General features: G+C 38.0%; 30 non-coding genes across 30 annotated transcripts; all 30 read left to right on the top strand.

Annotated features, from left to right (window-relative positions):
* The first annotated feature begins 26 nt into the window (after positions 1–26).
* Positions 27–109, top strand: trnal-caa (transfer RNA leucine (anticodon CAA)). The gene has a single exon. It is a non-coding gene; the product is annotated as a tRNA-Leu (tRNA).
* Positions 110–856: 747 nt separating this feature from the next.
* Positions 857–939, top strand: trnal-caa (transfer RNA leucine (anticodon CAA)). Its single transcript has one exon. It is a non-coding gene; the product is annotated as a tRNA-Leu (tRNA).
* A 747-nt stretch (positions 940–1686) lies between these two features.
* On the top strand, positions 1687–1769 carry trnal-caa (transfer RNA leucine (anticodon CAA)). The gene has a single exon. It is a non-coding gene; the product is annotated as a tRNA-Leu (tRNA).
* A 747-nt stretch (positions 1770–2516) lies between these two features.
* Positions 2517–2599, top strand: trnal-uaa (transfer RNA leucine (anticodon UAA)). Its single transcript has one exon. It is a non-coding gene; the product is annotated as a tRNA-Leu (tRNA).
* Positions 2600–3347: 748 nt separating this feature from the next.
* On the top strand, positions 3348–3430 carry trnal-caa (transfer RNA leucine (anticodon CAA)). Its single transcript has one exon. It is a non-coding gene; the product is annotated as a tRNA-Leu (tRNA).
* A 747-nt stretch (positions 3431–4177) lies between these two features.
* Positions 4178–4260, top strand: trnal-uaa (transfer RNA leucine (anticodon UAA)). The gene has a single exon. It is a non-coding gene; the product is annotated as a tRNA-Leu (tRNA).
* A 747-nt stretch (positions 4261–5007) lies between these two features.
* Positions 5008–5090, top strand: trnal-caa (transfer RNA leucine (anticodon CAA)). The gene has a single exon. It is a non-coding gene; the product is annotated as a tRNA-Leu (tRNA).
* A 747-nt stretch (positions 5091–5837) lies between these two features.
* On the top strand, positions 5838–5920 carry trnal-uaa (transfer RNA leucine (anticodon UAA)). Its single transcript has one exon. It is a non-coding gene; the product is annotated as a tRNA-Leu (tRNA).
* A 747-nt stretch (positions 5921–6667) lies between these two features.
* trnal-caa (transfer RNA leucine (anticodon CAA)) lies at positions 6668–6750 on the top strand. Its single transcript has one exon. It is a non-coding gene; the product is annotated as a tRNA-Leu (tRNA).
* A 747-nt stretch (positions 6751–7497) lies between these two features.
* trnal-uaa (transfer RNA leucine (anticodon UAA)) lies at positions 7498–7580 on the top strand. Its single transcript has one exon. It is a non-coding gene; the product is annotated as a tRNA-Leu (tRNA).
* Positions 7581–8327: 747 nt separating this feature from the next.
* On the top strand, positions 8328–8410 carry trnal-uaa (transfer RNA leucine (anticodon UAA)). Its single transcript has one exon. It is a non-coding gene; the product is annotated as a tRNA-Leu (tRNA).
* Positions 8411–9157: 747 nt separating this feature from the next.
* trnal-uaa (transfer RNA leucine (anticodon UAA)) lies at positions 9158–9240 on the top strand. The gene has a single exon. It is a non-coding gene; the product is annotated as a tRNA-Leu (tRNA).
* A 747-nt stretch (positions 9241–9987) lies between these two features.
* Positions 9988–10070, top strand: trnal-uaa (transfer RNA leucine (anticodon UAA)). The gene has a single exon. It is a non-coding gene; the product is annotated as a tRNA-Leu (tRNA).
* Positions 10071–10817: 747 nt separating this feature from the next.
* On the top strand, positions 10818–10900 carry trnal-caa (transfer RNA leucine (anticodon CAA)). Its single transcript has one exon. It is a non-coding gene; the product is annotated as a tRNA-Leu (tRNA).
* A 747-nt stretch (positions 10901–11647) lies between these two features.
* On the top strand, positions 11648–11730 carry trnal-uaa (transfer RNA leucine (anticodon UAA)). Its single transcript has one exon. It is a non-coding gene; the product is annotated as a tRNA-Leu (tRNA).
* A 747-nt stretch (positions 11731–12477) lies between these two features.
* On the top strand, positions 12478–12560 carry trnal-caa (transfer RNA leucine (anticodon CAA)). Its single transcript has one exon. It is a non-coding gene; the product is annotated as a tRNA-Leu (tRNA).
* Positions 12561–13307: 747 nt separating this feature from the next.
* trnal-caa (transfer RNA leucine (anticodon CAA)) lies at positions 13308–13390 on the top strand. The gene has a single exon. It is a non-coding gene; the product is annotated as a tRNA-Leu (tRNA).
* Positions 13391–14137: 747 nt separating this feature from the next.
* On the top strand, positions 14138–14220 carry trnal-uaa (transfer RNA leucine (anticodon UAA)). Its single transcript has one exon. It is a non-coding gene; the product is annotated as a tRNA-Leu (tRNA).
* Positions 14221–14967: 747 nt separating this feature from the next.
* trnal-caa (transfer RNA leucine (anticodon CAA)) lies at positions 14968–15050 on the top strand. Its single transcript has one exon. It is a non-coding gene; the product is annotated as a tRNA-Leu (tRNA).
* A 747-nt stretch (positions 15051–15797) lies between these two features.
* On the top strand, positions 15798–15880 carry trnal-uaa (transfer RNA leucine (anticodon UAA)). The gene has a single exon. It is a non-coding gene; the product is annotated as a tRNA-Leu (tRNA).
* A 747-nt stretch (positions 15881–16627) lies between these two features.
* Positions 16628–16710, top strand: trnal-uaa (transfer RNA leucine (anticodon UAA)). The gene has a single exon. It is a non-coding gene; the product is annotated as a tRNA-Leu (tRNA).
* Positions 16711–17457: 747 nt separating this feature from the next.
* Positions 17458–17540, top strand: trnal-caa (transfer RNA leucine (anticodon CAA)). The gene has a single exon. It is a non-coding gene; the product is annotated as a tRNA-Leu (tRNA).
* Positions 17541–18288: 748 nt separating this feature from the next.
* Positions 18289–18371, top strand: trnal-uaa (transfer RNA leucine (anticodon UAA)). The gene has a single exon. It is a non-coding gene; the product is annotated as a tRNA-Leu (tRNA).
* Positions 18372–19119: 748 nt separating this feature from the next.
* Positions 19120–19202, top strand: trnal-caa (transfer RNA leucine (anticodon CAA)). Its single transcript has one exon. It is a non-coding gene; the product is annotated as a tRNA-Phe (tRNA).
* A 747-nt stretch (positions 19203–19949) lies between these two features.
* trnal-uaa (transfer RNA leucine (anticodon UAA)) lies at positions 19950–20032 on the top strand. Its single transcript has one exon. It is a non-coding gene; the product is annotated as a tRNA-Leu (tRNA).
* Positions 20033–20778: 746 nt separating this feature from the next.
* Positions 20779–20861, top strand: trnal-caa (transfer RNA leucine (anticodon CAA)). The gene has a single exon. It is a non-coding gene; the product is annotated as a tRNA-Leu (tRNA).
* A 2394-nt stretch (positions 20862–23255) lies between these two features.
* trnal-uaa (transfer RNA leucine (anticodon UAA)) lies at positions 23256–23338 on the top strand. Its single transcript has one exon. It is a non-coding gene; the product is annotated as a tRNA-Leu (tRNA).
* A 747-nt stretch (positions 23339–24085) lies between these two features.
* trnal-caa (transfer RNA leucine (anticodon CAA)) lies at positions 24086–24168 on the top strand. Its single transcript has one exon. It is a non-coding gene; the product is annotated as a tRNA-Leu (tRNA).
* Positions 24169–24915: 747 nt separating this feature from the next.
* On the top strand, positions 24916–24998 carry trnal-caa (transfer RNA leucine (anticodon CAA)). Its single transcript has one exon. It is a non-coding gene; the product is annotated as a tRNA-Leu (tRNA).
* A 747-nt stretch (positions 24999–25745) lies between these two features.
* On the top strand, positions 25746–25828 carry trnal-caa (transfer RNA leucine (anticodon CAA)). Its single transcript has one exon. It is a non-coding gene; the product is annotated as a tRNA-Leu (tRNA).
* Positions 25829–26035: the final 207 nt, after the last annotated feature.

The raw sequence follows: 26035 nt of genomic DNA, 5'->3' as shown, positions 1-26035 counted from the left end.
TGGGCCCTTGATTTTGTGCTCGTTACACCAGGATGGCTGAGCGGTTAAGGCGTTGGACTCAAGATCTAATGTACATATGTCCTCGTGGGTTCGATCCCCACTCCTGGTAGAAGTTTGTCTTTGATTTGGATGTTATCAATTGACCTTTCACTCTTTGGAAATTTGTTTGGATCAAAGCTGAAAGAATTGACATTGTTTCCCATATTCCGACTTGACTCAGCAAGTGTTTATCCTTTAAAAATACAAAAGATGCCTGAGTGGTTAAGGTGTTAGAGTCATAATCAACTTAATTATTATTCGTCTTGCTTCGAAAGCCAATTCTTGTATTAAGTTTGATTTGGATGTCAACAAGTCTCGTTTAGATATTGTCTGGCTCAAAGCCAAAAAAACTGACTGTTTGCTCCTCATTCCAATTTCACTGGGCTCTTGATCGTACTCTATTTACACCAGGATGGCTGAGTGGTTTAGACATTGGAATTAAAGTCCAATGAACAGTATGTTCTTGTGGTTACCAACCCCATTCCTGGAAAAAGTTTACTTTGGATGTAATCAACCCTCCTTTCACTCATTTACATTTAGCGTGGATCGAATCTGAAAGAAATGACAATGACAAGTTCTTCCATTTTGACTCAGCTCTTGTTAATCTTTTAGAAACACCTGTATGGCAGTGTGTTTAAGGCGTTAGACTCATGATCGAAATTAAAATGTTCTTGTTGGTTCGAAATCTTCATCTGGTAGAACGTTTGATTTGGATGTAATCAAGTTTCATTTACATATTGTCTGGATCAAAGCCCAAAAATCTGACTGTGTGCTCCTTATTCCATTTTGACTGGGCCCTTGATTTTGTGTTCTTTACAACAGGATGGCAGAGAGGTTAAGGCGTTGGACTTAAGATCCAATGGACATATGTCCTCGTGGGTTCGAACCCCACTCCTGGTAGAAGTTTATTGTTGATTTGGATGTTGTCAATTGACCTTTCACTCATTGGAAATTTGTTTGGATCAAAGCTGAAAGAATTGACGTTGTTTCCCATATTCCGACTTGACTCAGCAAGTGTTTATCCATTAAAAACACAAAAGATGGCTGAGTGGTTAGGGTGTTAGAGTCATTATCAACATAATTGTTATTCTTTTTCCTTCGAAACCCCATTCTTGTATTAAGTTTGATTTGGATGTCAACATGTCTCGTTTAGATATTGTCTGGCTCAAAGCCAAAATAACTGACTGTGTGCTCCTCATTCCTATTTCACTGGGATCTTGATCGTATTTCATTTACACCAGGATGGCTGAGTGGTTTTGACGTTGGAATAAAAATCCAATGAACAGTATGTTCTTGTGGGTACCAACCCCATTCCTGGAAAAAGTTTACTTTGGATGTAAACAGCTCTCCTTTCACTCATTTACATTTAGCGTGGATCAAATCTGAAAGAAATGACTATGACAAGTTCTTCCATTTTGACTCAGCTCTTGTTAATCTTTTAGAAACACCTGGATGGCAGTGTGTTAAAGGCGTTAGACTCATGATCGAAATAAAAATGTTCTTGTTGGTAAGAAACCTACATCTGGTAGAAAGTTTGATTTGGATGTAGTCAAGTTTTATTTACATATTGTCTGGATCAAAGCCAAAAGATCTGACTGTGTGCTCCTTATTCCATTTTGACTGGGCCCTTGATTTTGTGCTCTATACACCAGGATGGCCGAGCGGTTAAGGCGTTAGACTCAAGATCTAATGGACATATGTCCTCGTGGGTTCGATCCCCACTCCTGGTAGAAGTTTGTCTTTGATTTGGATGTTATCAATTGACCTTTCACTCAATGGAAATTTGTTTGGATCAAAGCTGAAAGAATTGACATTGTTTCCCATATTCAGACTCAACTCAGCAAGTGTTTATCCTTTAAAAACACAAAAGATGCCTGAGTGGTTAAGGTGTTAGACTCATAATCAACTTAATTAATATTCGTCTTGCTTCGAAATTCAATTATTGTATTAAGTTTGATTTGGATGTCAACAAGTCTCATTTAGATATTGTCTGGCTCAAAGCCAAAATAACTGACCGTGTGCTCCTCATTCCAATTTCACTGGGCTCTTGATCCTATCTTATCTACACCAGGATGGCTGAGTGGTTTTGACGTTGGAATAAAAATTCAATGAACAGTATGTTCTTGTGGGTACCAACCCCATTCCTGGAAAAAGTTTACTTTGGATGTAAACAGCCCTCCTTTCACTCATTTACATTTAGTGTGGATCAAATCTGAAAGAAATGACTATGACAAGATCTACCATTTTGAATCAGCTCTTGTTAATCTTTTAGAAACACGTGGATGGCAGTGTGTTAAAGGCGTTAGACTCATGATCGAAATAAAAATGTTCTTGTTGGTAAGAAACCTACATCTGGTAGAAAGTTTGATTTGGATGTAGTCAAGTTTTATTTACATATTTTCTGGATCAAAGCCAAAAGATCTGACTGTGTGCTCCTTATTCCATTTTGACTGGGCCCTTGATTTTGTGCTCGTTACACCAGGATGGCCGAGCGGTTAAGGCGTTGGACTCAAGATCTAATGGACATATGTCCTCGTGGGTTCGATCCCCACTCCTGGTAGAAGTTTGTCTTTGATTTGGATGTTATCAATTGACCTTTCACTCATTGGAAATTTGTTTGGATCAAAGCTGAAAGAATTGACATTGTTTCCCATATTCCGACTTGACTCAGCAAGTGTTTATCCTTTAAAAACACAAAAGATGCCTGAGTGGTTAAGGTGTTAGAGTCATAATCAACTTAATTATTATTCGTCTTGCTTCGAAACCCAATTCTTGTATTAAGTTTGATTTGGATGTCAACAAGTCTCGTTTAGATATTGTCTGGCTCAAAGCCAAAAAAACTGACTGTTTGCTCCTCATTCCAATTTCACTGGGCTCTTGATCGTACTCTATTTACACCAGGATGGCTGAGTGGTTTAGACATTGGAATTAAAGTCCAATGAACAGTATGTTCTTGTGGTTACCAACCCCATTCCTGGAAAAAGTTTACTTTGGATGTAAACAGCCCTCCTTTCACTCATTTACATTTAGTGTGGATCAAATCTGAAAGAAATGACTATGACAAGATCTACCATTTTGAATCAGCTCTTGTTAATCTTTTAGAAACACCTGTATGGCAGTGTGTTTAAGGCGTTAGACTCATGATCGAAATTAAAATGTTCTTGTTGGTTCGAAATCTTCATCTGGTAGAACGTTTGATTTGGATGTAATCAAGTTTCATTTACATATTGTCTGGATCAAAGCCCAAAAGATCTGACTGTGTGCTCCTTATTCCATTTTGACTGGGCCCTTGATTTTGTGCTCTTTACACCAGGATGGCCGAGCGGTTAAGGCGTTAGACTCAAGATCTAATGGACATATGTCCTCGTGGGTTCGAACCCCACTCCTGGTAGAAGTTTATTGTTGATTTGGATGTTGTCAATTGACCTTTCACTCATTGGAAATTTGTTTGGATCAAAGCTGAAAGAATTGACGTTGTTTCCCATATTCCGACTTGACTCAGCAAGTGTTTATCCATTAAAAACACAAAAGATGGCTGAGTGGGTAGGGTGTTAGAGTCATTATCAACATAATTGTTATTCTTTTTCCTTCGAAACCCCATTCTTGTATTAAGTTTGATTTGGATGTCAACATGTCTCGTTTAGATATTGTCTGGCTCAAAGCCAAAATAACTGACTGTGTGCTCCTCATTCCTATTTCACTGGGATCTTGATCGTATTTCATTTACACCAGGATGGCTGAGTGGTTTTGACGTTGGAATAAAAATTCAATGAACAGTATGTTCTTGTGGGTACCAACCCCATTCCTGGAAAAAGTTTACTTTGGATGTAAACAGCCCTCCTTTCACTCATTTACATTTAGTGTGGATCAAATCTGAAAGAAATGACTATGACAAGATCTACCATTTTGAATCAGCTCTTGTTAATCTTTTAGAAACACGTGGATGGCAGTGTGTTAAAGGCGTTAGACTCATGATCGAAATAAAAATGTTCTTGTTGGTAAGAAACCTACATCTGGTAGAAAGTTTGATTTGGATGTAGTCAAGTTTTATTTACATATTTTCTGGATCAAAGCCAAAAGATCTGACTGTGTGCTCCTTATTCCATTTTGACTGGGCCCTTGATTTTGTGATCTGTACACCAGGATGGCCGAGCGGTTAAGGCGTTAGACTCAAGATCTAATGGACATATGTCCTCGTGGGTTCGATCCACACTCCTGGTAGAAGTTTGTCTTTGATTTGGATGGTATCAATTGACCTTTCACTCATTGGAAATTTGTTTGGATCAAAGCTGAAAGAAATGACATTGTTTCCCATATTCAGACTCAACTCAGCAAGTGTTTATCCTTTAAAAACACAAAAGATGCCTGAGTGGTTAAGGTGTTAGACTCATAATCAACTTAATTAATATTCGTCTTGCTTCGAAATTCAATTATTGTATTAAGTTTGATTTGGATGTCAACAAGTCTCATTTAGATATTGTCTGGCTCAAAGCCAAAATAACTGACCGTGTGCTCCTCATTCCAATTTCACTGGGCTCTTGATCCGATCTTATCTACACCAGGATGGCTGAGTGGTTTTGACGTTGGAATAAAAATTCAATGAACAGTATGTTCTTGTGGGTACCAACCCCATTCCTGGAAAAAGTTTACTTTGGATGTAAACAGCCCTCCTTTCACTCATTTACATTTAGTGTGGATCAAATCTGAAAGAAATGACTATGACAAGATCTACCATTTTGAATCAGCTCTTGTTAATCTTTTAGAAACACGTGGATGGCAGTGTGTTAAAGGCGTTAGACTCATGATCGAAATAAAAATGTTCTTGTTGGTAAGAAACCTACATCTGGTAGAAAGTTTGATTTGGATGTAGTCAAGTTTTATTTACATATTTTCTGGATCAAAGCCAAAAGATCTGACTGTGTGCTCCTTATTCCATTTTGACTGGGCCCTTGATTTTGTGCTCTTTACACCAGGATGGCCGAGCGGTTAAGGCGTTAGACTCAAGATCTAATGGACATATGTCCTTGTGGGTTCGAACCCCACTCCTGGTAGAAGTTTATTGTTGATTTGGATGTTGTCAATTGACCTTTCACTCATTGGAAATTTGTTTGGATCAAAGCTGAAAGAATTGACGTTGTTTCCCATATTCCGACTTGACTCAGCAAGTGTTTATCCATTAAAAACACAAAAGATGGCTGAGTGGTTAGGGTGTTAGAGTCATTATCAACATAATTCTTATTCATTTTCCTTCGAAACCCCATTCTTGTATTAAGTTTGATTTGGATGTCAACATGTCTCGTTTAGATATTGTCTGGCTCAAAGCCAAAATAACTGACTGTGTGCTCCTCATTCCTATTTCACTGGGATCTTGATTGTATTTCATTTACACCAGGATGGCTGAGTGGTTTTGACGTTGGAATAAAAATCCAATGAACAGTATGTTCTTGTGGGTACCAACCCCATTCCTGGAAAAAGTTTACTTTGGATGTAAACAGCTCTCCTTTCACTCATTTACATTTAGCGTGGATCAAATCTGAAAGAAATGACTATGACAAGTTCTTCCATTTTGACTCAGCTCTTGTTAATCTTTTAGAAACACCTGGATGGCAGTGTGTTAAAGGCGTTAGACTCATGATCGAAATAAAAATGTTCTTGTTGGTAAGAAACCTACATCTGGTAGAAAGTTTGATTTGGATGTAGTCAAGTTTTATTTACATATTGTCTGGATCAAAGCCAAAAGATCTGACTGTGTGCTCCTTATTCCATTTTGACTGGGCCCTTGATTTTGTGCTCTATACACCAGGATGGCCGAGCGGTTAAGGCGTTAGACTCAAGATCTAATGGACATATGTCCTCGTGGGTTCGATCCCCACTCCTGGTAGAAGTTTGTCTTTGATTTGGATGTTATCAATTGACCTTTCACTCAATGGAAATTTGTTTGGATCAAAGCTGAAAGAATTGACATTGTTTCCCATATTCAGACTCAACTCAGCAAGTGTTTATCCTTTAAAAACACAAAAGATGCCTGAGTGGTTAAGGTGTTAGACTCATAATCAACTTAATTAATATTCGTCTTGCTTCAAAATTCAATTATTGTATTAAGTTTGATTTGGATGTCAACAAGTCTCATTTAGATATTGTCTGGCTCAAAGCCAAAATAACTGACCGTGTGCTCCTCATTCCAATTTCACTGGGCTCTTGATCCTATCTTATCTACACCAGGATGGCTGAGTGGTTTTGACGTTAGAATAAAAATTCAATGAACAGTATGTTCTTGTGGGTACCAACCCCATTCCTGGAAAAAGTTTACTTTGGATGTAAACAGCCCTCCTTTCACTCATTTACATTTAGTGTGGATCAAATCTGAAAGAAATGACTATGACAAGATCTACCATTTTGAATCAGCTCTTGTTAATCTTTTAGAAACACGTGGATGGCAGTGTGTTAAAGGCGTTAGACTCATGATCGAAATTAAAATGTTCTTGTTGGTTCGAAATCTTCATCTGGTAGAACGTTTGATTTGGATGTAATCAAGTTTCATTTACATATTGTCTGGATCAAAGCCAAAAGATCTGACTGTGTGCTCCTTATTCCATTTTGACTGGGCCCTTGATTTTGTGCTCTTTACACCAGGATGGCCGAGCGGTTAAGGCGTTAGACTCAAGATCTAATGGACATATGTCCTCGTGGGTTCGAACCCCACTCCTGGTAGAAGTTTATTGTTGATTTGGATGTTGTCAATTGACCTTTCACTCATTGGAAATTTGTTTGGATCAAAGCTGAAAGAATTGACGTTGTTTCCCATATTCCGACTTGACTCAGCAAGTGTTTATCCATTAAAAACACAAAAGATGGCTGAGTGGGTAGGGTGTTAGAGTCATTATCAACATAATTGTTATTCTTTTTCCTTCGAAACCCCATTCTTGTATTAAGTTTGATTTGGATGTCAACATGTCTCGTTTAGATATTGTCTGGCTCAAAGCCAAAATAACTGACTGTGTGCTCCTCATTCCTATTTCACTGGGATCTTGATCGTATTTCATTTACACCAGGATGGCTGAGTGGTTTTGACGTTGGAATAAAAATTCAATGAACAGTATGTTCTTGTGGGTACCAACCCCATTCCTGGAAAAAGTTTACTTTGGATGTAAACAGCCCTCCTTTCACTCATTTACATTTAGTGTGGATCAAATCTGAAAGAAATGACTATGACAAGATCTACCATTTTGAATCAGCTCTTGTTAATCTTTTAGAAACACGTGGATGGCAGTGTGTTAAAGGCGTTAGACTCATGATCGAAATAAAAATGTTCTTGTTGGTAAGAAACCTACATCTGGTAGAAAGTTTGATTTGGATGTAGTCAAGTTTTATTTACATATTTTCTGGATCAAAGCCAAAAGATCTGACTGTGTGCTCCTTATTCCATTTTGACTGGGCCCTTGATTTTGTGCTCTGTACACCAGGATGGCCGAGCGGTTAAGGCGTTAGACTCAAGATCTAATGGACATATGTCCTCGTGGGTTCGATCCACACTCCTGGTAGAAGTTTGTCTTTGATTTGGATGGTATCAATTGACCTTTCACTCATTGGAAATTTGTTTGGATCAAAGCTGAAAGAAATGACATTGTTTCCCATATTCAGACTCAACTCAGCAAGTGTTTATCCTTTAAAAACACAAAAGATGCCTGAGTGGTTAAGGTGTTAGACTCATAATCAACTTAATTAATATTCGTCTTGCTTCGAAATTCAATTATTGTATTAAGTTTGATTTGGATGTCAACAAGTCTCATTTAGATATTGTCTGGCTCAAAGCCAAAATAACTGACCGTGTGCTCCTCATTCCAATTTCACTGGGCTCTTGATCCGATCTTATCTACACCAGGATGGCTGAGTGGTTTTGACGTTGGAATAAAAATTCAATGAACAGTATGTTCTTGTGGGTACCAACCCCATTCCTGGAAAAAGTTTACTTTGGATGTAAACAGCTCTCCTTTCACTCATTTACATTTAGCGTGGATCAAATCTGAAAGAAATGACTATGACAAGTTCTTCCATTTTGACTCAGCTCTTGTTAATCTTTTAGAAACACCTGGATGGCAGTGTGTTAAAGGCGTTAGACTCATGATCGAAATAAAAATGTTCTTGTTGGTAAGAAACCTACATCTGGTAGAAAGTTTGATTTGGATGTAGTCAAGTTTTATTTACATATTGTCTGGATCAAAGCCAAAAGATCTGACTGTGTGCTCGTTATTCCATTTTGACTGGGCCCTTGATTTTGTGCTCTTTACACCAGGATGGCCGAGCGGTTAAGGCGTTAGACTCAAGATCTAATGGACATATGTCCTCGTGGGTTCGATCCCCACTCCTGGTAGAAGTTTGTCTTTGATTTGGATGTTATCAATTGACCTTTCACTCATTGGAAATTTGTTTGGATCAAAGCTGAAAGAATTGACATTGTTTCCCATATTCAGACTCAACTCAGCAAGTGTTTATCCTTTAAAAACACAAAAGATGCCTGAGTGGTTAAGGTGTTAGACTCATAATCAACTTAATTAATATTCGTCTTGCTTCAAAATTCAATTATTGTATTAAGTTTGATTTGGATGTCAACAAGTCTCATTTAGATATTGTCTGGCTCAAAGCCAAAATAACTGACCGTGTGCTCCTCATTCCAATTTCACTGGGCTCTTGATCCTATCTTATCTACACCAGGATGGCTGAGTGGTTTTGACGTTGGAATAAAAATTCAATGAACAGTATGTTCTTGTGGGTACCAACCCCATTCCTGGAAAAAGTTTACTTTGGATGTAAACAGCCCTCCTTTCACTCATTTACATTTAGTGTGGATCAAATCTGAAAGAAATGACTATGACAAGATCTACCATTTTGAATCAGCTCTTGTTAATCTTTTAGAAACACGTGGATGGCAGTGTGTTAAAGGCGTTAGACTCATGATCGAAATAAAAATGTTCTTGTTGGTAAGAAACCTACATCTGGTAGAAAGTTTGATTTGGATGTAGTCAAGTTTTATTTAGATATTTTCTGGATCAAAGCCAAAAGATCTGACTGTGTGCTCCTTATTCCATTTTGACTGGGCCCTTGATTTTGTGCTCTGTACACCAGGATGGCCGAGCGGTTAAGGCGTTAGACTCAAGATCTAATGGACATATGTCCTTGTGGGTTCGAACCCCACTCCTGGTAGAAGTTTATTGTTGATTTGGATGTTGTCAATTGACCTTTCACTCATTGGAAATTTGTTTGGATCAAAGCTGAAAGAATTGACGTTGTTTCCCATATTCCGACTTGACTCAGCAAGTGTTTATCCATTAAAAACACAAAAGATGGCTGAGTCGTTAGGGTGTTAGAGTCATTATCAACATCATTGTTATTCATTTTCCTTCGAAACCCCATTCTTGTATTAAGTTTGATTTGGATGTCAACATGTCTCGTTTAGATATTGTCTGGCTCAAAGCCAAAATAACTGACTGTGTGCTCCTCATTCCTATTTCACTGGGATCTTGATTCTATTTCATTTACACCAGGATGGCTGAGTGGTTTTGACGTTGGAATAAAAATCCAATGAACAGTATGTTCTTGTGGGTACCAACCCCATTCCTGGAAAAAGTTTACTTTGGATGTAAACAGCTCTCCTTTCACTCATTTACATTTAGCGTGGATCAAATCTGAAAGAAATGACTATGACAAGTTCTTCCATTTTGACTCAGCTCTTGTTAATCTTTTAGAAACACCTGGATGGCAGTGTGTTAAAGGCGTTAGACTCATGATCGAAATAAAAATGTTCTTGTTGGTAAGAAACCTACATCTGGTAGAAAGTTTGATTTGGATGTAGTCAAGTTTTATTTACATATTGTCTGGATCAAAGCCAAAAGATCTGACTGTGTGCTCCTTATTCCATTTTGACTGGGCCCTTGATTTTGTGCTCTATACACCAGGATGGCCGAGCGGTTAAGGCGTTAGACTCAAGATCTAATGGACATATGTCCTCGTGGGTTCGATCCCCACTCCTGGTAGAAGTTTGTCTTTGATTTGGATGTTATCAATTGACCTTTCACTCAATGGAGATTTGTTTGGATCAAAGCTGAAAGAATTGACATTGTTTCCCATATTCAGACTCAACTCAGCAAGTGTTTATCCTTTAAAAACACAAAAGATGCCTGAGTGGTTAAGGTGTTAGACTCATAATCAACTTAATTAATATTCGTCTTGCTTCAAAATTCAATTATTGTATTAAGTTTGATTTGGATGTCAACAAGTCTCATTTAGATATTGTCTGGCTCAAAGCCAAAATAACTGACCGTGTGCTCCTCATTCCAATTTCACTGGGCTCTTGATCCTATCTTATCTACACCAGGATGGCTGAGTGGTTTTGACGTTGGAATAAAAATTCAATGAACAGTATGTTCTTGTGGGTACCAACCCCATTCCTGGAAAAAGTTTACTTTGGATGTAAACAGCCCTCCTTTCACTCATTTACATTTAGTGTGGATCAAATCTGAAAGAAATGACTATGACAAGATCTACCATTTTGAATCAGCTCTTGTTAATCTTTTAGAAACACGTGGATGGCAGTGTGTTAAAGGCGTTAGACTCATGATCGAAATTAAAATGTTCTTGTTGGTTCGAAATCTTCATCTGGTAGAACGTTTGATTTGGATGTAATCAAGTTTCATTTACATATTGTCTGGATCAAAGCCAAAAGATCTGACTGTGTGCTCCTTATTCCATTTTGACTGGGCCCTTGATTTTGTGCTCTTTACACCAGGATGGCCGAGCGGTTAAGGCGTTAGGCTCAAGATCTAATGGACATATGTCCTCGTGGGTTCGAACCCCACTCCTGGTAGAAGTTTATTGTTGATTTGGATGTTGTCAATTGACCTTTCACTCATTGGAAATTTGTTTGGATCAAAGCTGAAAGAATTGACGTTGTTTCCCATATTCCGACTTGACTCAGCAAGTGTTTATCCATTAAAAACACAAAAGATGGCTGAGTGGTTAGGGTGTTAGAGTCATTATCAACATAATTGTTATTCTTTTTCCTTCGAAACCCCATTCTTGTATTAAGTTTGATTTGGATGTCAACATGTCTCGTTTAGATATTGTCTGGCTCAAAGCCAAAATAACTGACTGTGTGCTCCTCATTCCTATTTCACTGGGATCTTGATCGTATTTCATTTACACCAGGATGGCTGAGTGGTTTTGACGTTGGAATAAAAATCCAATGAACAGTATGTTCTTGTGGGTACCAACCCCATTCCTGGAAAAAGTTTACTTTGGAAGTAAACAGCTCTCCTTTCACTCATTTACATTTAGCGTGGATCAAATCTGAAAGAAATGACTATGACAAGTTCTTCCATTTTGACTCAGCTCTTGTTAATCTTTTAGAAACACCTGGATGGCAGTGTGTTAAAGGCGTTAGACTCATGATCGAAATAAAAATGTTCTTGTTGGTAAGAAACCTACATCTGGTAGAAAGTTTGATTTGGATGTAGTCAAGTTTTATTTACATATTGTCTGGATCAAAGCCAAAAGATCTGACTGTGTGCTCCTTATTCCATTTTGACTGGGCCCTTGATTTTGTGCTCTTTACACCAGGATGGCCGAGCGGTTAAGGCGTTAGACTCAAGATCTAATGGACATATGTCCTCGTGGCTTCGATCCCCACTCCTGGTAGAAGTTTGTCTTTGATTTGGATGTTATCAATTGACCTTTCACTCATTGGAAATTTGTTTGGATCAAAGCTGAAAGAATTGACATTGTTTCCCATATTCAGACTCAACTCAGCAAGTGTTTATCCTTTAAAAACACAAAAGATGCCTGAGTGGTTAAGGTGTTAGACTCATAATCAACTTAATTAATATTCGTCTTGCTTCAAAATTCAATTATTGTATTAAGTTTGATTTGGATGTCAACAAGTCTCATTTAGATATTGTCTGGCTCAAAGCCAAAATAACTGACCGTGTGCTCCTCATTCCAATTTCACTGGGCTCTTGATCCTATCTTATCTACACCAGGATGGCTGAGTGGTTTTGACGTTGGAATAAAAATTCAATGAACAGTATGTTCTTGTGGGTACCAACCCCATTCCTGGAAAAAGTTTACTTTGGATTTAAACAGCTCTCCTTTCACTCATTTACATTTAGCGTGGATCAAATCTGAAAGAAATGACTATGACAAGTTCTTCCATTTTGACTCAGCTCTTGTTAATCTTTTAGAAACACCTGGATGGCAGTGTGTTAAAGGCGTTAGACTCATGATCGAAATAAAAATGTTCTTGTTGGTAAGAAACCTACATCTGGTAGAAAGTTTGATTTGGATGTAGTCAAGTTTTATTTACATATTGTCTGGATCAAAGCCAAAAGATCTGACTGTGTGCTCCTTATTCCATTTTGACTGGGCCCTTGATTTTGTGCTCTATACACCAGGATGGCCGAGCGGTTAAGGCGTTAGACTCAAGATCTAATGGACATATGTCCTCGTGGGTTCGATCCCCACTCCTGGTAGAAGTTTGTCTTTGATTTGGATGTTATCAATTGACCTTTCACTCAATGGAAATTTGTTTGGATCAAAGCTGAAAGAATTGACATTGTTTCCCATATTCAGACTCAACTCAGCAAGTGTTTATCCTTTAAAAACACAAAAGATGCCTGAGTGGTTAAGGTGTTAGACTCATAATCAACTTAATTAATATTCGTCTTGCTTCAAAATTCAATTATTGTATTAAGTTTGATTTGGATGTCAACAAGTCTCATTTAGATATTGTCTGGCTCAAAGCCAAAATAACTGACCGTGTGCTCCTCATTCCAATTTCACTGGGCTCTTGATCCTATCTTATCTACACCAGGATGGCTGAGTGGTTTTGACGTTGGAATAAAAATTCAATGAACAGTATGTTCTTGTGGGTACCAACCCCATTCCTGGAAAAAGTTTACTTTGGATGTAAACAGCCCTCCTTTCACTCATTTACATTTAGTGTGGATCAAATCTGAAAGAAATGACTATGACAAGATCTACCATTTTGAATCAGCTCTTGTTAATCTTTTAGAAACACGTGGATGGCAGTGTGTTAAAGGCGTTAGACTCATGATCGAAATTAAAATGTTCTTGTTGGTTCGAAATCTTCATCTGGTAGAACGTTTGATTTGGATGTAATCAAGTTTCATTTACATATTGTCTGGATCAAAGCCAAAAGATCTGACTGTGTGCTCCTTATTCCATTTTGACTGGGCCCTTGATTTTGTGCTCTTTACACCAGGATGGCCGAGCGGTTAAGGCGTTAGGCTCAAGATCTAATGGACATATGTCCTCGTGGGTTCGAACCCCACTCCTGGTAGAAGTTTATTGTTGATTTGGATGTTGTCAATTGACCTTTCACTCATTGGAAATTTGTTTGGATCAAAGCTGAAAGAATTGACGTTGTTTCCCATATTCCGACTTGACTCAGCAAGTGTTTATCCATTAAAAACACAAAAGATGGCTGAGTGGTTAGGGTGTTAGAGTCATTATCAACATAATTGTTATTCTTTTTCCTTCGAAACCCCATTCTTGTATTAAGTTTGATTTGGATGTCAACATGTCTCGTTTAGATATTGTCTGGCTCAAAGCCAAAATAACTGACTGTGTGCTCCTCATTCCTATTTCACTGGGATCTTGATCGTATTTCATTTACACCAGGATGGCTGAGTGGTTTTGACGTTGGAATAAAAATCCAATGAACAGTATGTTCTTGTGGGTACCAACCCCATTCCTGGAAAAAGTTTACTTTGGATGTAAACAGCTCTCCTTTCACTCATTTACATTTAGCGTGTATCAAATCTGAAAGAAATGACTATGACAAGTTCTTCCATTTTGACTCAGCTCTTGTTAATCTTTTAGAAACACCTGGATGGCAGTGTGTTAAAGGCGTTAGACTCATGATCGAAATAAAAATGTTCTTGTTGGTAAGAAACCTACATCTGGTAGAAAGTTTGATTTGGATGTAGTCAAGTTTTATTTACATATTGTCTGGATCAAAGCCAAAAGATCTGACTGTGTGCTCCTTATTCCATTTTGACTGGGCCCTTGATTTTGTGCTCTTTACACCAGGATGGCCGAGCGGTTAAGGCGTTAGACTCAAGATCTAATGGACATATGTCCTTGTGGCTTCGATCCCCACTCCTGGTAGAAGTTTGTCTTTGATTTGGATGTTATCAATTGACCTTTCACTCATTGGAAATTTGTTTGGATCAAAGCTGAAAGAATTGACATTGTTTCCCATATTCAGACTCAACTCAGCAAGTGTTTATCCTTTAAAAACACAAAAGATGCCTGAGTGGTTAAGGTGTTAGACTCATAATCAACTTAATTAATATTCGTCTTGCTTCAAAATTCAATTATTGTATTAAGTTTGATTTGGATGTCAACAAGTCTCATTTAGATATTGTCTGGCTCAAAGCCAAAATAACTGACCGTGTGCTCCTCATTCCAATTTCACTGGGCTCTTGATCCTATCTTATCGACACCAGGATGGCTGAGTGGTTTTGACGTTGGAATAAAAATTCAATGAACAGTATGTTCTTGAGGGTACCAACCCCATTCCTGGAAAAAGTTTACTTTGGATGTAAACAGCCCTCCTTTCACTCATTTACATTTAGTGTGGATCAAATCTGAAAGAAATGACTATGACAAGATCTACCATTTTGAATCAGCTCTTGTTAATCTTTTAGTAACACGTGGATGGCAGTGTGTTAAAGGCGTTAGACTCATGATCGAAATAAAAATGTTCTTGTTGGTAAGAAACCTACATCTGGTAGAAAGTTTGATTTGGATGTAGTCAAGTTTTATTTACATATTTTCTGGATCAAAGCCAAAAGATCTGACTGTGTGCTCCTTATTCCATTTTGACTGGGCCCTTGATTTTGTGCTCTGTACACCAGGATGGCCGAGCGGTTAAGGCGTTAGACTCAAGATCTAATGGACATATGTCCTCGTGGGTTCGATCCCCACTCCTGGTAGAAGTTTGTCTTTGATTTGGAAGGTATCAATTGACCTTTCACTCATTGGAAATTTGTTTGGATCAAAGCTGAAAGAAATGACATTGTTTCCCATATTCAGACTCAACTCAGCAAGTGTTTATCCTTTAAAAACACAAAAGATGCCTGAGTGGTTAAGGTGTTAGACTCATAATCAACTTAATTAATATTCGTCTTGCTTCGAAATTCAATTATTGTATTAAGTTTGATTTGGATGTCAACAAGTCTCATTTAGATATTGTCTGGCTCAAAGCCAAAATAACTGACCGTGTGCTCCTCATTCCAATTTCACTGGGCTCTTGATCCGATCTTATCTACACCAGGATGGCTGAGTGGTTTTGACGTTGGAATAAAAATTCAATGAACAGTAATTTCTTGTGGGTACCAACCCCATTCCTGGAAAAAGTTTACTTTGGATGTAAACAGCCCTCCTTTCACTCATTTACATTTAGTGTGGATCAAATCTGAAAGAAATGACTATGACAAGATCTACCATTTTGAATCAGCTCTTGTTAATCTTTTAGAAACACGTGGATGGCAGTGTGTTAAAGGCGTTAGACTCATGATCGAAATAAAAATGTTCTTGTTGGTAAGAAACCTACATCTGGTAGAAAGTTTGATTTGGATGTAGTCAAGTTTTATTTACATATTTTCTGGATCAAAGCCAAAAGATCTGACTGTGTGCTCCTTATTCCATTTTGACTGGGCCCTTGATTTTGTGCTCTGTACACCAGGATGGCCGAGCGGTTAAGGCGTTAGACTCAAGATCTAATGGACATATGTCCTCGTGGGTTCGATCCCCACTCCTGGTAGAAGTTTGTCTTTGATTTGGAAGGTATCAATTGACCTTTCACTCATTGGAAATTTGTTTGGATCAAAGCTGAAAGAAATGACATTGTTTCCCATATTCAGAGTCAACTCAGCAAGTGTTTATCCTTTAAAAACACAAAAGATGCCTGAGTGGTTAAGGTGTTAGACTCATAATCAACTTAATTAATATTCGTCTTGCTTCGAAATTCAATTATTGTATTAAGTTTGATTTGGATGTCAACAAGTCTCATTTAGATATTGTCTGGCTCAAAGCCAAAATAACTGACCGTGTGCTCCTCATTCCAATTTCACTGGGCTCTTGATCCGATCTTATCTACACCAGGATGGCTGAGTGGTTTTGACGTTGGAATAAAAATTCAATGAACAGTAATTTCTTGTGGGTACCAACCCCATTCCTGGAAAAAGTTTACTTTGGATGTAAACAGCCCTCCTTTCACTCATTTACATTTAGTGTGGATCAAATCTGAAAGAAATGACTATGACAAGATCTACCATTTTGAATCAGCTCTTGTTAATCTTTTAGAAACACGTGGATGGCAGTGTGTTAAAGGCGTTAGACTCATGATCGAAATAAAAATGTTCTTGTTGGTAAGAAACCTACATCTGGTAGAAAGTTTGATTTGGATGTAGTCAAGTTTTATTTACATATTTTCTGGATCAAAGCCAAAAGATCTGACTGTGTGCTCCTTATTCCATTTTGACTGGGCCCTTGATTTTGTGCTCTTTACACCAGGATGGCCGAGCGGTTAAGGCGTTAGACTCAAGATCTAATGGACATATGTCCTCGTGGGTTCGAACCCCACTCCTGGTAGAAGTTTATTGTTGATTTGGATGTTGTCAATTGACCTTTCACTCATTGGAAATTTGTTTGGATCAAAGCTGAAAGAATTGACGTTGTTTCCCATATTCCGACTTGACTCAGCAAGTGTTTATCCATTAAAAACACAAAAGATGGCTGAGTGGTTAGGGTGTTAGAGTCATTATCAACATAATTGTTATTCATTTTCCTTCGAAACCCCATTCTTGTATTAAGTTTGATTTGGATGTCAACATGTCTCGTTTAGATATTGTCTGGCTCAAAGCCAAAATAACTGACTGTGTGCTCCTCATTCCTATTTCACTGGGATCTTGATTGTATTTCATTTACACCAGGATGGCTGAGTGGTTTTGACGTTGGAATAAAAATCCAATGAACAGTATGTTCTTGTGGGTACCAACCCCATTCCTGGAAAAAGTTTACTTTGGATGTAAACAGCTCTCCTTTCACTCATTTACATTTAGCGTGGATCAAATCTGAAAGAAATGACTATGACAAGTTCTTCCATTTTGACTCAGCTCTTGTTAATCTTTTAGAAACACCTGGATGGCAGTGTGTTAAAGGCGTTAGACTCATGATCGAAATAAAAATGTTCTTGTTGGTAAGAAACCTACATCTGGTAGAAAGTTTGATTTGGATGTAGTCAAGTTTTATTTACATATTGTCTGGATCAAAGCCAAAAGATCTGACTGTGTGCTCCTTATTCCATTTTGACTGGGCCCTTGATTTTGTGCTCTATACACCAGGATGGCCGAGCAGTTAAGGCGTTAGACTCAAGATCTAATGGACATATGACCTCGTGGGTTCGATCCCCACTCCTGGTAGAAGTTTGTCTTTGATTTGGATGTTATCAATTGACCTTTCACTCATTGGAAATTTGTTTGTATCAAAGCTGAAAGAATTGACATTGTTTCCCATATTCAGATTCAACTCAGCAAGTGTTTATCCTTTAAAAACACAAAAGATGCCTGAGTGGTTAAGGTGTTAGACTCATAATCAACTTAATTAATATTCGTCTTGCTTCGAAATTCAATTATTGTATTAAGTTTGATTTGGATGTCAACAAGTCTCATTTAGATATTGTCTGGCACAAAGCCAAAATAACTGACCGTGTGCTCCTCATTCCAATTTCACTGGGCTCTTGATCCTATCTTATCTACACCAGGATGGCTGAGTGGTTTTGACGTTGGAATAAAAATTCAATGAACAGTATGTTCTTCTGGGTACCAACCCCATTCCATGGAAAAAGTTTACTTTGGATGTAAACAGCCCTCCTTTCACTCATTTACATTTAGTGTGGATCAAATCTGAAAGAAATGACTATGACAAGATCTACCATTTTGAATCAGCTCTTGTTAATCTTTTAGAAACACGTGGATGGCAGTGTGTTAAAGGCGTTAGACTCATGATCGAAATTAAAATGTTCTTGTTGGTTCGAAATCTTCATCTGGTAGAACGTTTGATTTGGATGTAATCAAGTTTCATTTACATATTGTCTGGATCAAAGCCAAAAGATCTGACTGTGTGCTCCTTATTCCATTTTGACTGGGCCCTTGATTTTGTGCTCTTTACACCAGAATGGCCGAGCGGTTAAGGCGTTAGACTCAAGATCTAATGGACATATGTCCTCGTGTGTTCGATCCCCACTCCTGGTAGAAGTTTGGCTTTGATTTGGATGTTATCATTTGACCTTTCACTCATTGGAAGTTTGTTTGGATCAAAGCTGAAAGAATCGACATTGTTTCCAATATTCAGACTCGACTCAGCAAGTGTTTATCCTTTAAAAACACAAAAGATGCCTGAGTGGTTAAGGTGTTAGAGTCATAATCAACTTAATTATTATTGGTCTTGCTTCGAAACCCAATTCTTGTATTAAGTTTGATTTGGATGTCAACAAGTCTCATTTAGATATTGTCTGGCTCAAAGCCAAAATAACTGACTGTGTGCTCCTCATTCCAATTTCACTGGGCTCTTGATCGTATCTTATCTACACCAGGATGTCTGAGTGGTTTAGACATTGGAATAAAAATTCAATGAACAGTATGTTCTCATGGGTACCAACCCCATTCCTGGAAAAAGTTTACTCTAGATGTAATCAACCCTCTTTTCACTCATTTACATTTGGCGTGGATCAAATCTGAAAGAATTGATTATGACAAGTTCTTCCATTTTGACTCAGCTTTTGTTAATCTTTTAGAAACACCTGGATGGCATTGTGTTAAAGGCGTTAGACTCATGATTGAAATTAAAATGTTCTTGTTGGTAAGAAACCTACATATGGTAGAAAGTTTGATTTGGATGTAGTCAAGTTTTATTTACATATTTTCTGGATCAAAGCCAAATAGATATGACTGTGTGCTCCTTATTCCATTTTGACTGGGCCCTTGATTTTTTGCTCGTTACCCCAGGATGGCTGATCGGTTAAGGCGTTGGACTGAAGATCTAATGGACTTATGTCCTCGTGGGTTCAATCCCCACTCCTGGTAGAAGTTTGTCTTTGATTTGGATGTTATCAATTGACCTTTCACTCATTGGAAATTTGTTTGGATCAAAGCTGAAAGAATTGACGTTCTTTCCCATATTCCGACTTGACTCAGCAAGTGTTTATCCATTAAAAACACAAAAGATGGCTGAGTGCTTAGGGTGTTAGAGTCATTATCAACTTAATTGTTATTCTTTTTGCTTCGAAACCCCATTCTTGTATTAAGTTTGATTTGGATGTCAACAAGTCTCGTTTAGATATTGTCTGGCTCAAAGCCAAAATAACTGACTGTGTGCTCCTCATTCGAATTTCACTGGGATCTTGATCGTATCTTATCTACACCTGGATGGCTGAGTGGTTTTGACATTGGAATAAAAATCCAATGGACAGTATGTTCTCATGGGTACCAACCCCATTCCTGGAAAAAGTTTACTTTACATGTAATCAGCCCTCCTTTCACTCATTTACATTTAGCGTGGATCAAATCTGAAAGAAATGACTGTGACAAGTTCTTCCATTTTGACTCAGCTCTTGTTAATCTTTTAGAAACACCTGGATGGCAGTGTGTTAAAGGCATTAGACTCATGATCGAAATTAAAATGTTCTTGTTGGTTCGAGACCTACATCTGGTAGAACGTTTGATTTGGATGTAATCAAGTTTCATTTACATATTGTCTGGATCAAAGCCAAAAGATCTCACTGTGTGCTCCTAATTCCATTTTGACTGGGCCCTTGATTTTGTGCTCTGTACACCAGGATGGCTGAGAGGTTAAGGCGTTGGACTTAAGATCCATTGGACATATGTCATTGTGGGTTCAAACCCCACTCCTGGTAGAAGTTGTCTTTGATTTGGATGTTGTCAAATGTACTTTCACTCATTGGAAATTTGTTTGGATCAAAGCTGAAAGAATTGACTTTGTTCCCCTTATTCCGACTTGACTCAGCGAGTGTTTATCCTTTAAAAACACAAAAGATGCCTGAGTGGTTAAGGTGTTAGAGTCATTATCAACTTAATTATTAATCGTCTTGCTTCGAAACCCAATTCTTGTATTAAGTTTGATTTGGATGTCAACAAGTCTCATTTAGATATTGTCTGGCTCAAAGCCAAAATAACTCACTGTGTGCTCCTCATTCCAATTTCACTGGGCTCTTGATCGTATCTTATCAACACCAGGATGGCTGAGTGGTTTAGACATTGGAATAAAAATTCAATGACCAGTATGTTCTCATGGGTACCAACCCCATTCCTGGAAAAAGTTTACTCTAGATGTAATCAACCCTCTTTTCACTCATTTACATTTAGCGTGGATCAAATCTGAAAGAATTGATTATGACAAGTTCTTCCATTTTGACTCAGCTTTTGTTAATCTTTTAGAAACACCTGGATGGCATTGTGTTAAAGGCGTTAGACTCATGATTGAAATTAAAATGTTCTTGTTGGTTCGAGACCTACATCTGGTAGAACGTTTGATTTGGATGTAATCAAGTTTCATTTACATATTGTCTGGATCAAAGCCAAAAGACCTGACTGTGTGCTCCTTATTTCATTTTGACTGGGCTCTTGATTTTGTGTTTTTTACACCAGGATGGCCGAGAGGTTAAGGCGTTGGACTCAAGATCTAATGGACTTATGTCCTCGTGGGTTCGAACCCCACTCCTGGTAGACAATTTTCTTTGATTTGGATGTTATCAATTGACCTTTCACTCATTGGAAATTTGTTTGGATCAAAGCTGAAAGAATTGACGTTCTTTCCCATATTCCGACTTGACTCAGCAAGTGTTTATCCATTAAAAACACAAAAGATGGCTGAGTGCTTAGGGTGTTAGAGTCATTATCAACTTAATTGTTATTCTTTTTGCTTCGAAACCCCATTCTTGTATTAAGTTTGATTTGGATGTCAACAAGTCTCGTTTAGATATTGTCTGGCTCAAAGCCAAAAAAAATGACTGTGTGCTCCTCATTCCAATTTCACTGGGCTCTTGATCGTATCTCATCTACACCAGGATGGCTGAGTGGTTTAGACATTGGACTAAAAATCCAATGAACAGTATGTTGTCATGGGTACCAACCCCATTCCTGGAAAAAGTTTACTTTAGATGTAATCAACCCTCCTTTCACTCATTTACATTTAGCGTTGATCAAATCTGAAAGAATTGATTATGACAAGTTCTTCCATTTTGACTCAGCTCTTGTTAATCTTTTAGAAACACCTGGATGGCAGTGTGTTAAAGGCGTTAGACTCATGATCGAAATTAAAATGTTCTTGTTGGTTCGAAATCTACATCTGGTAGAACGTTTGATTTGGATGTAATCAAGTTTCATTTACATATTGTCTGGATCAAAGCCAAAAAATCTGACTGTGTGCTCCTTATTCCATTTTGACTGGGCCCTTGATTTTGTGTTCCTTACACCAGGATGGCCGAGAGGTTAAGGCGTTGGACGTAAGATCCAATGGACGTATGTCCTAGTGGTTTTGATCCCCACTCCTGGTAGATGTTAGTCTTTGATTTGGATGTTATCAATTGACCTTTCACTCATTGGAAATTTGTTTGGATCAAAGCTGAAAGAATATACGTTGTTTCCCATATTCCGACTTGACTCAGCAAGTGTTTATCCTTTAAAAACACAAAAGATGCCTGAGTGGTTAAGGTGTTAGATTCATAATCAACATAATTATTTTTCGTCTCTCTTCGAAACCCAATTCTTGTATTAAGTTTGATTTGGATGTCAACAAGTATCATTTAGATATTGTCTGGCTCAAAGCCAAAATAACTGACTGTGTGCTCCTCATTCCAATTTCACTGGGCTCTTGATCGTATATAATCTACACCAGGATGGCTGAGTGGTTTAGACATTGGAATAAAAATCCAATGAACAGTATGTTCTCATGGGTACCAACCCCATTCCTGGAAAAAGTTTACTTTGGAAGTAAACAGCCCTCCTTTCACTCATTTACATTTAGCATGTATCAAATCTGAAAGAAATGACTATGACAAGTTCTTCCATTTTGACTCAGCTCTTGTTAATCTTTTAGAAACACCTGGATGGCAGTGTGTTAAAGGCGTTAGACTCATGATCGAAATAAAAATGTTCTTGTTGGTAAGAAACCTACATCTGGTAGAAAGTTTGATTTGGATGTAGTCAAGTATTATTTACAAAGCCAAAAGATCTCACTGTGTGCTCCTTATTCCATTTTGACTGGGCCCTTGATTTTGTCTTCTTTACACCAGGATGGCCGAGAGGTTGAGGCGTTGGACTTAAGATCCAATGGATATATGTCCTCATGGCTTCGAACCCCACTCCTGGTAGAAGTTTCTCTTTGATTTGGAGGTTGTCAATTGTCCTTTCACTCATTGGAATTTTTTTTGGATCAAAGCTGAAAGAATTGACGTTGTTTCCCATATTCCGACTTGACTCAGCAAGTGTTTATCCTTTAAAAACACAAAAGATGCCTGAGTGGTTAAGGTGTTAGATTCATAATCAACTTAATTATTTTTCGTCTTGCTTCGAAACCCCATTCTTGTATTAAGTTTGATTTGGATGTCAACAAGTCTCGTTTAGATATTGTCTGGCTCAAAGCCAAAATAACTGACTCTGTGCTCCTCATTCCAATTTCACTGGGATCTTGATCGTATCTTATCTACACAAGGATGGCTGAGTGTTTTAGACATTGGAATTAAAGTCAAATGAACAGTATGTTCTTGTGGGTACCAACCCCATTCCTGGAAAAAGTTTACTTTGGATGTAATCAACCCTCCTTTCACTCATTTACATTTAGCGTGGATCGAATCTGAAAGAAATGACAATGACAAGTTCTTCCATTTTGACTCAGCTCTTGTTAATCTTTTAGAAACACCTGGATGGCAGTGTGTTAAAGGCGTTAGACTCATGATTGAAATTAAAATGTTCTTGTTGGTTCGAGACCTACATCTGGTAGAACGTTTGATGTGGATGTAATCAAGTTTCATTTACATATTGTCTGGATCAAAGCCAAAAAAATCTGACTGTGTGCTCCTTATTCCATTTTGACTGGGCCCTTGATTTTGTCTTCTTTACACCAGGATGGCCGAGAGGTTAAGGCTTTGGACTTAAGATCCAATGGACATATGTCCTCGTGGCTTCGAACCCCACTCCTGGTAGAAGTTTCTCTTTGATTTGGAGGTTGTCAATTGTCCTTTCACTCATTGGAAATTTGTTTGGATCAAAGCTGAAAGAATTGACGTTGTTTCCCATATTCCGACTTGACTCAGCAAGTGTTTATCCATTAAAAACACAAAAGATGGCTGAGTCGTTAGGGTGTTAGAGTCATTATCAACATCATTGTTATTCATTTTCCTTCGAAACCCCATTCTTGTATTAAGTTTGATTTGGATGTCAACATGTCTCGTTTAGATATTGTCTGGCTCAAAGCCAAAATAACTGACTGTGTGCTCCTCATTCCTATTTCACTGGGATCTTGATTCTATTTCATTTACACCAGGATGGCTGAGTGGTTTTGACGTTGGAATAAAAATCCAATGAACAGTATGTTCTTGTGGGTACCAACCCCATTCCTGGAAAAAGTTTACTTTGGATGTAAACAGCTCTCCTTTCACTCATTTACATTTAGCGTGGATCAAATCTGAAAGAAATGACTATGACAAGTTCTTCCATTTTGACTCAGCTCTTGTTAATCTTTTAGAAACACCTGGATGGCAGTGTGTTAAAGGCGTTAGACTCATGATCGAAATAAAAATGTTCTTGTTGGTAAGAAACCTACATCTGGTAGAAAGTTTGATTTGGATGTAGTCAAGTTTTATTTACATATTGTCTGGATCAAAGCCAAAAGATCTGACTGTGTGCTCCTTATTCCATTTTGACTGGGCCCTTGATTTTGTGCTCTATACACCAGGATGGCCGAGCGGTTAAGGCGTTAGACTCAAGATCTAATGGACATATGTCCTCGTGGGTTCGATCCCCACTCCTGGTAGAAGTTTGTCTTTGATTTGGATGTTATCAATTGACCTTTCACTCAATGGAGATTTGTTTGGATCAAAGCTGAAAGAATTGACATTGTTTCCCATATTCAGACTCAACTCAGCAAGTGTTTATCCTTTAAAAACACAAAAGATGCCTGAGTGGTTAAGGTGTTAGACTCATAATCAACTTAATTAATATTCGTCTTGCTTCAAAATTCAATTATTGTATTAAGTTTGATTTGGATGTCAACAAGTCTCATTTAGATATTGTCTGGCTCAAAGCCAAAATAACTGACCGTGTGCTCCTCATTCCAATTTCACTGGGCTCTTGATCCTATCTTATCTACACCAGGATGGCTGAGTGGTTTTGACGTTGGAATAAAAATTCAATGAACAGTATGTTCTTGTGGGTACCAACCCCATTCCTGGAAAAAGTTTACTTTGGATGTAAACAGCCCTCCTTTCACTCATTTACATTTAGTGTGGATCAAATCTGAAAGAAATGACTATGACAAGATCTACCATTTTGAATCAGCTCTTGTTAATCTTTTAGAAACACGTGGATGGCAGTGTGTTAAAGGCGTTAGACTCATGATCGAAATTAAAATGTTCTTGTTGGTTCGAAATCTTCATCTGGTAGAACGTTTGATTTGGATGTAATCAAGTTTCATTTACATATTGTCTGGATCAAAGCCAAAAGATCTGACTGTGTGCTCCTTATTCCATTTTGACTGGGCCCTTGATTTTGTGCTCTTTACACCAGGATGGCCGAGCGGTTAAGGCGTTAGGCTCAAGATCTAATGGACATATGTCCTCGTGGGTTCGAACCCCACTCCTGGTAGAAGTTTATTGTTGATTTGGATGTTGTCAATTGACCTTTCACTCATTGGAAATTTGTTTGGATCAAAGCTGAAAGAATTGACGTTGTTTCCCATATTCCGACTTGACTCAGCAAGTGTTTATCCATTAAAAACACAAAAGATGGCTGAGTGGTTAGGGTGTTAGAGTCATTATCAACATAATTGTTATTCATTTTCCTTCGAAACCCCATTCTTGTATTAAGTTTGATTTGGATGTCAACATGTCTCGTTTAGATATTGTCTGGCTCAAAGCCAAAATAACTGACTGTGTGCTCCTCATTCCTATTTCACTGGGATCTTGATCGTATTTCATTTACACCAGGATGGCTGAGTGGTTTTGACGTTGGAATAAAAATCCAATGAACAGTATGTTCTTGTGGGTACCAACCCCATTCCTGGAAAAAGTTTACTTTGGAAGTAAACAGCTCTCCTTTCACTCATTTACATTTAGCGTGGATCAAATCTGAAAGAAATGACTATGACAAGTTCTTCCATTTTGACTCAGCTCTTGTTAATCTTTTAGAAACACCTGGATGGCAGTGTGTTAAAGGCGTTAGACTCATGATCGAAATAAAAATGTTCTTGTTGGTAAGAAACCTACATCTGGTAGAAAGTTTGATTTGGATGTAGTCAAGTTTTATTTACATATTGTCTGGATCAAAGCCAAAAGATCTGACTGTGTGCTCCTTATTCCATTTTGACTGGGCCCTTGATTTTGTGCTCTTTACACCAGGATGGCCGAGCGGTTAAGGCGTTAGACTCAAGATCTAATGGACATATGTCCTCGTGGCTTCGATCCCCACTCCTGGTAGAAGTTTGTCTTTGATTTGGATGTTATCAATTGACCTTTCACTCATTGGAAATTTGTTTGGATCAAAGCTGAAAGAATTGACATTGTTTCCCATATTCAGACTCAACTCAGCAAGTGTTTATCCTTTAAAAACACAAAAGATGCCTGAGTGGTTAAGGTGTTAGACTCATAATCAACTTAATTAATATTCGTCTTGCTTCAAAATTC

Source organism: Salmo salar, chromosome 27 (assembly GCF_965601325.2).
Source record: "Salmo salar chromosome 27, fSalSal1, whole genome shotgun sequence".
Taxonomy (NCBI): Eukaryota; Metazoa; Chordata; class Actinopteri; order Salmoniformes; family Salmonidae; genus Salmo; species Salmo salar.
This window is presented reverse-complemented; position numbering and strand designations above follow the sequence as displayed.